Source organism: Protopterus annectens, chromosome 3.part1 (genome assembly GCF_019279795.1).
Source record: "Protopterus annectens isolate FY-2018-M chromosome 3.part1, PAN1.0, whole genome shotgun sequence".
NCBI lineage: Eukaryota > Metazoa > Chordata > Ceratodontiformes > Protopteridae > Protopterus > Protopterus annectens.
In genome coordinates this window covers 953764867-953773172 of record NC_056732.1, presented here as the reverse complement: position 1 = coordinate 953773172, position 8306 = coordinate 953764867, and positions in this window count along the sequence as shown.

The window sequence follows — 8306 nt, the reverse complement described above, 5'->3', positions numbered from 1 at the left end:
AAATAGCCTGTTTTGAGCTAGCCTTTCCTTGTGATCCAGCAGCATATGCCACTAAAAGTTGCTCAGTCTTTCTGAAAGCTTTAGTTCTGACCAAGTAGAAACGTAGCTGTCTATGTCCAAAGAATGCAGAAGTCTGACCCCCTTGTTCTGTGGGTTTGGATAAAAGGTAGGCAAGTGAATGGTTTGGTTAAGGGCCACACTGAACACCACCTTAGGCATAAACGTCGGGTTTGTCCTAAGAGAAACCCTGTCTGGATGGAAAATGATAAAAGGTTCCACAGCAATAAGTGCCTGTAACTCAGAGACTTGTCTTGCAGAGGTTACTGCTAGGAGCAGAGCTGTTTTCCTGTATAAGAACTTTATATCGGCTGTTGATGCTGGCTCAAAAGGAGGCAGTGTGAGTTTTTCCAAGACATAATTGAGGTCCCATGCAGGTACTGGTGTTCTCCTTGGAGGTCTTATGTTTTTGGCCCCTCTGAGGGGCTGCCTTATAAAAGGATGAGAAAAGATAGGTGGTTCCGTATAGTAATGGGCTAAAATGGCAGAGGCATGGATCTTAACTGAAGGATAGGCCTTTGTCCAGCATCTCAGTTCAGTATTGAGAAATCTGAGGAATATTCGGTACAAACGTGTCAATTCCTTGTGCCTGGTTCCAAGCACAGAATCTCTTCCATTTTTCTGCATAGGATTTTCTGGTACTGGGCCTCCTGGCTTAAAAAATAACATCCATCACAGCTTTGGAGAGAGGAGTGTTTTGAATGGCTACATTATCCGCCATACTGCCAGATTTAAGGTCCTGAGTTGGCAGTGCAGGATCGGATTGTTTTGTTGGGTCAGTAAGTGAGAAATTTGAGGCAATGCCAGGCTGGACCTTGAGACAAGTTCTTTAGTATTGGGTACCAGTGCTGGCATGCCAGTCTGGGGCAATCAGTATCATTTTTGGCTTCTCTTGTCTGACCTTTAGGAGTACCTTGGGGAGGAGAGGCAGTGGAGGAAAGGCATATACTGTTAGTTTTTCCCAGCTGAAGGATAAGGCATCCACTTTCCATGCTTGCTTGTGACAAGTCCTTGTGCAGAATCTCTGTAGTTGGCAGTTGTGAGGGGAGGCAAATAGATCTATGTCTGGGCACCCCCATTTCCTTTTTATCATGAAGACTTGTGGATCCAGTTTCCACTCGTGGGGATCCATGAGGTTTCTGCTTAGTTCGTCTGCCAGAGTATTTATCTTTCCTGGCAGGAATTGTGCTTGCAGGTGAACTTAAGTCAATGCTGTGTCCCACAAAGTCATGGCTCGTCTGCAGAGGGGGGTAGGAATGTGTACCTCCCTGCTTGTTTATGCACCACATGACTGTAGTATTGTCTGTCTATCAGTAGTTGTCCTGGATGAAGTAGATCCTTGAAAGAAAGCTGTCAGGGGATTCTGAACAGCTAGCATCTCTTTTCGATTGATATGAAGATGCATCTGGCTTACGGGCCCATGTGCCCTGAACACATTTTCCTGCCATGTGGGCCCCCCCAGGCATAATCTGATGTATCCGTTGTTAGTGTCTGCCTGGCTTTGGGTAAAGTGAATGGCTGTCCCTTGTTGTGGTGACAGGCCTGTGCCCACCATTGAAACTCCTGTTGCAGGCAGGGAATGAGGGTAATGGCTGTGGCAATGTTGAGTCCAAACACTTTTTAGATACCATTGTAGTTTCCTCATATGCAGTCTGGCATATGGAATTAGCAGAATGCAGGATGCCATGAAGCCCAAAGCCTGCAGAATTTTTCTTGCAGATAACTGGGTCTTTGTTGCCATTATTTTGAAGTAAGAAGTCAGTTGCCTTTGTTTGTCTGGCATGAGATAAGACATCTGGGCAGTTGTATTTAAGCTTGCACCCAGGAATATTATCTCTTGAGAGGGTACTAGTTTTGATTTCTTTTCGTTTACTGTGTACCCTAGGCAAATTAGTAATCTTTTTACAAACGACAGATGCTTTAGTAGAATGTCCTTGTTCTCTGCATGAATAAGGCAGTCGTCCAAGTAAGGATATATTTGAATTCCTTTTTGTCTGCAAAATGCAATTACTGGTGCCAGGCATTCTGTGAAGACCCTGGGCGCAGTATATAAGCCAAAGGGCAGTGCAGAGAATTGGCAGTGCATTGAGCCAGCTATGAATCTGAGGTATCTTCTGCAAGATTGATTGGGACATGCAGGTATGCCTCTTTTAGGTCCAAAGTTACAAGCCAAGCCTTCTTGCCCAGCATAGACAGAAACTGTTGCGGAGTCAACATTTTGGAACGTCCAGAAATGTGTTTAGAATAGACAGGTCCAGTATTGGTCTCCAGGCTTTGTCCTTTCTGGGTACCAAGAAAAGTATTGAGTAAAATCCTTGTCCCTGCTCTTGCTGTGGTACTCGCTGAATGGCCCTTATGTCCATGAGGGATAAAACTTGTTTTTGTGCCTCTGCCCATTGACTTTGTGGCAGGTCTGGCATACCTTTTGCCCTTGGCAGGGTGTGAAAGTGGAAACTGTAGCCCTGAGACACTATGTTCAAGACCCATTTGTCCTGGGTGATCATGTGCCAATTTTGTGAAAAAAGTGCTAGTTTTTCCCCCTAAGGGGTCTGCCAAAAGATGCATGCTTGGTGCTGGCAGAGGAAAGTCATTGGGACTGTTTCCTTTATGGCTGTGATTTGCCTTCGCCGCTTTTGGAGGTAGAAGCACCCCATTGTTTAGGCCTGTATGAGAGCCTTGGGGCTGGGATCTGCCTCTGGGGCATCTGTATCTGCCTCTTTGTGGCCCGACACTGGAAAGGACCAATTCTTTGTAGGCCAGTTCCTGCTAAATCTGGGTGGCTGCACCTGTAAGAAATCCTCAACTGTCTGCATAGATTTTGATTTGTCCTCCATTTTCTTCAACACCTCTTCTGCTTTAACACCAAAATATCATGCTGGAGCATCTAAATTTTGCTTTAACATGATCAAGCAGATTCTGTTCCTTTAACAAAGCATGCCACCTAATGACAGAACCCGTAACAGCGGCCCTGCAAGAGGCCTCCAGAGAATCAAAACCACATTGCAAAGCATGCTTTCCCACTTCTTCAGTTGCATGCAATAAATCCTGCATTTCCTTGTTTTCTGCATCTTCAGAATTTAACATTTTCTGTTTAAGCAGTGACATTAAGTATTGCTGATATTTAAGCATATGAAATTGACAATTTAAAGTCCTCACAGCCAAGGTAGCCGAAGTGTAAACCTTTTTCCCTCAGTTGTCCATTGCCCTTGAATCCCTATCAGAGGGGATAGGGTTTTTTGCAATGAAAGCCTTGACCCCTTTGGGACCCTGAGAAACAGTTTCTGGGTCAGCAGCAGGGTTTTTGCAAAGAACCCTGTAGTATCTGTCTGGCTTAACAGGTGCAGGGGGTAAAGAGTCAGGAGACAATGTCTAAAACAGGAGGGATAGCAAGAGGCCTGTGCGGAGGTAATAAAAGAAAGTCTCTGAGCCTTTTCTTAGATTCTGAGTAGTCTTGGCTCTCCCAGTGGAAGTGCTCCCTCATGGTATGCAGGGTTTCCCCAAAAGAATAATCTTCAGGAGGGGAAGCTGAAGGGATAGATTCTTCAGCATCGGAATCCTCATAGGGAGGGAGAGAGTATTCATGTTCAGAAGAGGAGTCAGTTAATGGAAACCTGATCTGAGGAGTCAGTTAATGGAAACCTGATCTGAAGATTCATATTCTCTCTCTTGCCTAGGCCTCTTATCAGGAGGGGGATGGGAACCCCTGATCAAAGTAATTAGGTCTTCGGCCATTTTGAGCATCTGTTTTTAGGCATGGAGGCCTGTCCATGGGCTTGCAGCACTTGTTTCTTTATCTTTAGTGGCGCTTTAGTCTTTGCCTTTGAAGCTGTAGTCGGTTTTATATATAACTATGTAGGCCTGAAAACACCCTCAGAAGCTGATGCCTGCTCAGCGGCTCCAGACACATCTGAGGGAATATTTTCCAAGTGTCCAATACCTTGAGTTTCCAGAGGCCTAGTCTGCTCCACGTGGGAGTAGGAAGTGGCCTGCAGCTGAGGTAGCGGGCGTCAGGGGCTGCGAAAGCGCCTCACGGCGAACCGGCGACTGGCTTAGAAGAAGCCTAGTCAGTTTTGGACCTCGGATGCCTGTCCATTTTCCTTTTCCTACCGTTTCTTGTGAATTGCGGTAGTCGGATGGCTATCCGACATCGTGTAATTAAATCTTCGGCCAAAGTAATGAAATGCAAAATCGTACTGACGCTTAATAGTGCGTTGGTTAAATCTAGCATAAAACCTGCAATTAGCAATGTTGTGATCAGGGCCTAGGCAAGGAATACAATAACAATGGAAGTCCTTATGAGGTATTTGCTTTCCACAAGAAATACAATTATTAACTTTCTGACATTTGGTCTGGAGCAAGAAAAAAGTTTCCCCAATGGGATACTTAGCTTTAAATGAAGACTTCGGATCTGAAATTCGAACACGAAAATCTCAGGAGTCAGCCGACCGGCACTTGGACTGCATCTGCTTTGGGCACCGCGCGGCAAGAAAGACTGAAGAAAATGGCGTCTGCTGCATCTTTTATACCCCTGTCTATCTTTGCGCTTTTTCAAAAGATCAGTAGTCTGATGGCTTACCGAAGCCATTTTGGAATATGGAGAATGAGAGCGAAAGAATTTAGCAACAAAAATAGCCCGATGACGAATGGTTCGGGCATTAAACAAGGCACAAAACTGACAGCGAGGTACGTCGTGGTGTGGGCCAAAACAGGTGATGCAGTAAGAATGCAAATCTCTGAGATATTTGCTTTCCACAAGCAAGACTATTAACTTTTTCTGACACCGGTTAGAGCAAGAAAAAAGAATCCCCATCGGGGTACTTAGCTTTAGAAGACTTCAGGTTTGAAACTAATTTCAGGTAGCAGCCAACCGGCACTTGCGAACTGTTTCTGCTTCGGGGTCCTTCTCAGCAAGAATGACTGATATAATGGCATCGGCTGCCTGTTTTATACCCCTGACAACCTGGCGCCATGGAAGAAGCGACAGCATCCATCGCAGAAATCCCAAGAGACTGGTATTCGGGCAGACTGAGGGCTACCTGCAGGCAGATTACCCAAGTGTGATGACTGCAACAGTGAAACACGAAGAACATCTGGATCAGCCAAGCAGTGAGCTTTAGACTGTCCAGGTTTGGATATGCAACCCCTGAAGGGTGAGAGCGGAGATCTGGAATCGGCTTTAAGATCCATGAAGGAGCCAGGAGATGAGACCAGAGGAAGGGAAACCATACTTGGCGAGGCCAGAACGGGGCAATGAGGATCACTTTGCTCCCCAGCCTGCGAGCCTTCTGGAAGAACTTCCAAATAAGAGGTAATGGAGAGGGTAAGGATAGAGAAGACCGAAGGCCAAACGAACTAGAGCATCTCTGGGAGATTCCCCCCTCTGTGGGGGGGTTCAGAGCAAAGAACTCACTGCGTTTCGTACTGGAAGGAGAAGAGAGGAGATCGCAGCAAGGCCAAACCCATTCGAGGAAGATCTGCTCCGCTACTGAAGGATGAGAACATTCATAAGGCATCAAAATAGTCCTGCTCAGTCTGTCCGCCAGTATGTTGGACCGTCCTGGAATGTGCGTTGCTACCAGAAATCGGCTGGTGGAGATCGCCCATTCCCACACACTCACGACCTCGCGACAGAAGCGATGAGATCTGGTTCCTCCCTGCTTGTTGATGTATTGCAATTGCATTGTCTGACTGTATTGCAATAGTTTCCAGTGGGAGAAAGGCATGAAGAGCCTGCAATGCCAAAAGGACTTCCCTCATCTCTAGAACATGGATACGCAACTTGGTCTCATTCGGGAACCACGTGCCTTGGACTGTCCTTCTCAAGTAATGCCCCCACCCTAGTTGGGAGGAGGAGTCCGTGATCACTGTGGCTTGGAGAGGGTCTGCAATGAACAGACGTCCTTCAACCAGTTCCTAGTGCATCCACCAGAGAGGGGACTCCCTGCCAACCCTGCTGATACATATTGGATGTGTCAATGGCAGATCTAACCATGACCACTGGACTGAATGTCCACTGTAAACCTGCATATGAAGACGAGCACAGGGAAGAAGGGTAATAGCGGCTGCCATGGAACCCAAAGCTCAAAGTACCGTTGTTGCTGACGGGAGGTGTGACTGAATGACCACGGACAGAGTCGTAAGCTCCAAATTCTCTCCGGGGTTAGAAAAACCTTCATTTGCAGAGTGTCTATCCTTGCCCCAATGTACTCTAGAACCTGGACTGGGATCAGAGAAGATTTTGCTGTGCTGATAGTAATCCCCAGGTGGCCTGACTGCTTCAAAAAGTAGTCTCTGAATTGACAAAATAGATGCTTGGTGGGAGCAACAAGGAGCCAATCGCCTAGGTACGGGGAAGACCTGTATCCCCTGAAGCCTCAGGTGAGCCGCTACAACTGCCATGACCTTGGTCACCCTGGGGGCTGTGGTGAGATTGAAGGGTAGGGCTCAAAACTGATAGTGATTGGCTCCTAGCCAGAAGCAGAGAACCTCCTGGAGCACCTGTGAATCTTTATATGGTAGTACGTGTCCTGGAAATCTATCAAGCACATCCAGTCTTTCTCCTGCAGATAAGGCAGGATGGACTGCAACCTGACCATCCAAAACTTCTCTTTGGCAACCGACAGGTTGGGGGTGGAAAGATCCAGAAAATGTCTTAGGTCCCGTCTTTTTTGGCACCAAAAAAACCCTGGAGTAGATGCCCAATCCAGACTGATCGTGGGGGATGGGCTGGAAGACACATTTCTTTAGCAGCTTGTCTATCTCGAGTGCTGCTACCTCCCTTTGCGCAGGTGATATATCTGGGAGGTATTTTGGTGGAAGAGGGAATTCCACAAAGGGAATAGAATAGCCTCTGGATATGAACTGCAGCACCCAATGGTCTGTTGATACAGACTCCCATGCAGTTAGGTGCAATGAAAGACAACCCCCAACTGCCTCCAGAGCAGAGCAGTCGGGCAACCCCTCAGGGCTGCTGCACGGGCCTGTCAGAGAATGGTTCTAGAGACCCCACGTTCCTCGGACCCCCTCTTCCTCTGGGCCGGTGTCTATCAAAATCTCCCTCTGCCTCTGGGGGAAGAGTCCTGAGCACCCTGGGAATACGGAGACTTCTGGAACCACATCATCTTTTGACCTCGCTGACTCCTGGAGAAGGATCTTTGAGGGTTAAAGAAGCAGATCCCGATGGCAGACCGTGTATTCCAGTCCTTTTCGCTTGGGACCAATGTCTTGTCTTCGCGAGCAAGGAAGAACCATCATAAGGGGCATTTGCAAATGACACCTTAAAGGGCTCCATGAAGTGATAGCCTGAGCCAAGCGTGACGCCTCACGGCAACGCCCGACCTGGCCGACCCTTTGGTGGCATGCAAAATGAGACGTGTACATGTTGGATACCGCTTTTAGAGTGGCCATCCGCATGGAGAATATGCACTTATCCTCCGGCAACATGGACTCCAGGGGCAACTCAGCTAGCTCTTTGATAAGGTCACGCTGCAGTCTGATAACATGTGCCAAGTACTTCAGCATCCTTATGGAAAAGGTAGCGGAGGCATGCACCCGATTCCCTAGGTGATCATCGTCCTAGTCTCGTGGTCAGGAGGATGGCCGTAGAACTTTCTTGGGCTAGTTCTTTCTTGGTGGCTGCTGCTACCACCATAGCATCTACAGGGGACCCTTTCTTCCAACTAGGTCTGTCCGAGGGGGAAACTTAGGATCTTGTCTGGGTGCTTCGGAATTGGCTCCACGGTGTCAGGTTCCTTCCATGCCCAGGAGGTGATAAGGTCCACCAATGGATCCGCGGGAGGGGACACAAGAAGTAGACAGGCCTGTGCCGAAGCCCTCCAGAAACACAGACTCATCCAAGGTAGGCTTGTGGGGGCAGACCACCCCCTTGTTGGCACAAGATTTCCATGATGTCTCCAAGGGAGACATCGTTGGGGGGGTGATCTTGAGGAGCCTTCCCCTTCCTCCAAATTGGTGCCTTGGTGAGGGACTCTGGTGTGAAGTTCAGGTGCCTCCTTTTGCACGGCCATTTGCGAGGAGCCTCCTTGGTGGGGCTGTCCGGAGCGGACTCACAAACAGTTTGTTCCACAGGGGAACCGCCAGGGGCGCATCAGGCATGGGCTGTCCCCGAGTGGACAAAATGACCAAGGTCGCATATAGAGCAGAGGGAGAATCAGAGAAAATAGTCAGGGGTCGAGACCCACTCTAGAGCACCCTTTCCACCACATCGAATGCTTAAGGAGAACGAGCCT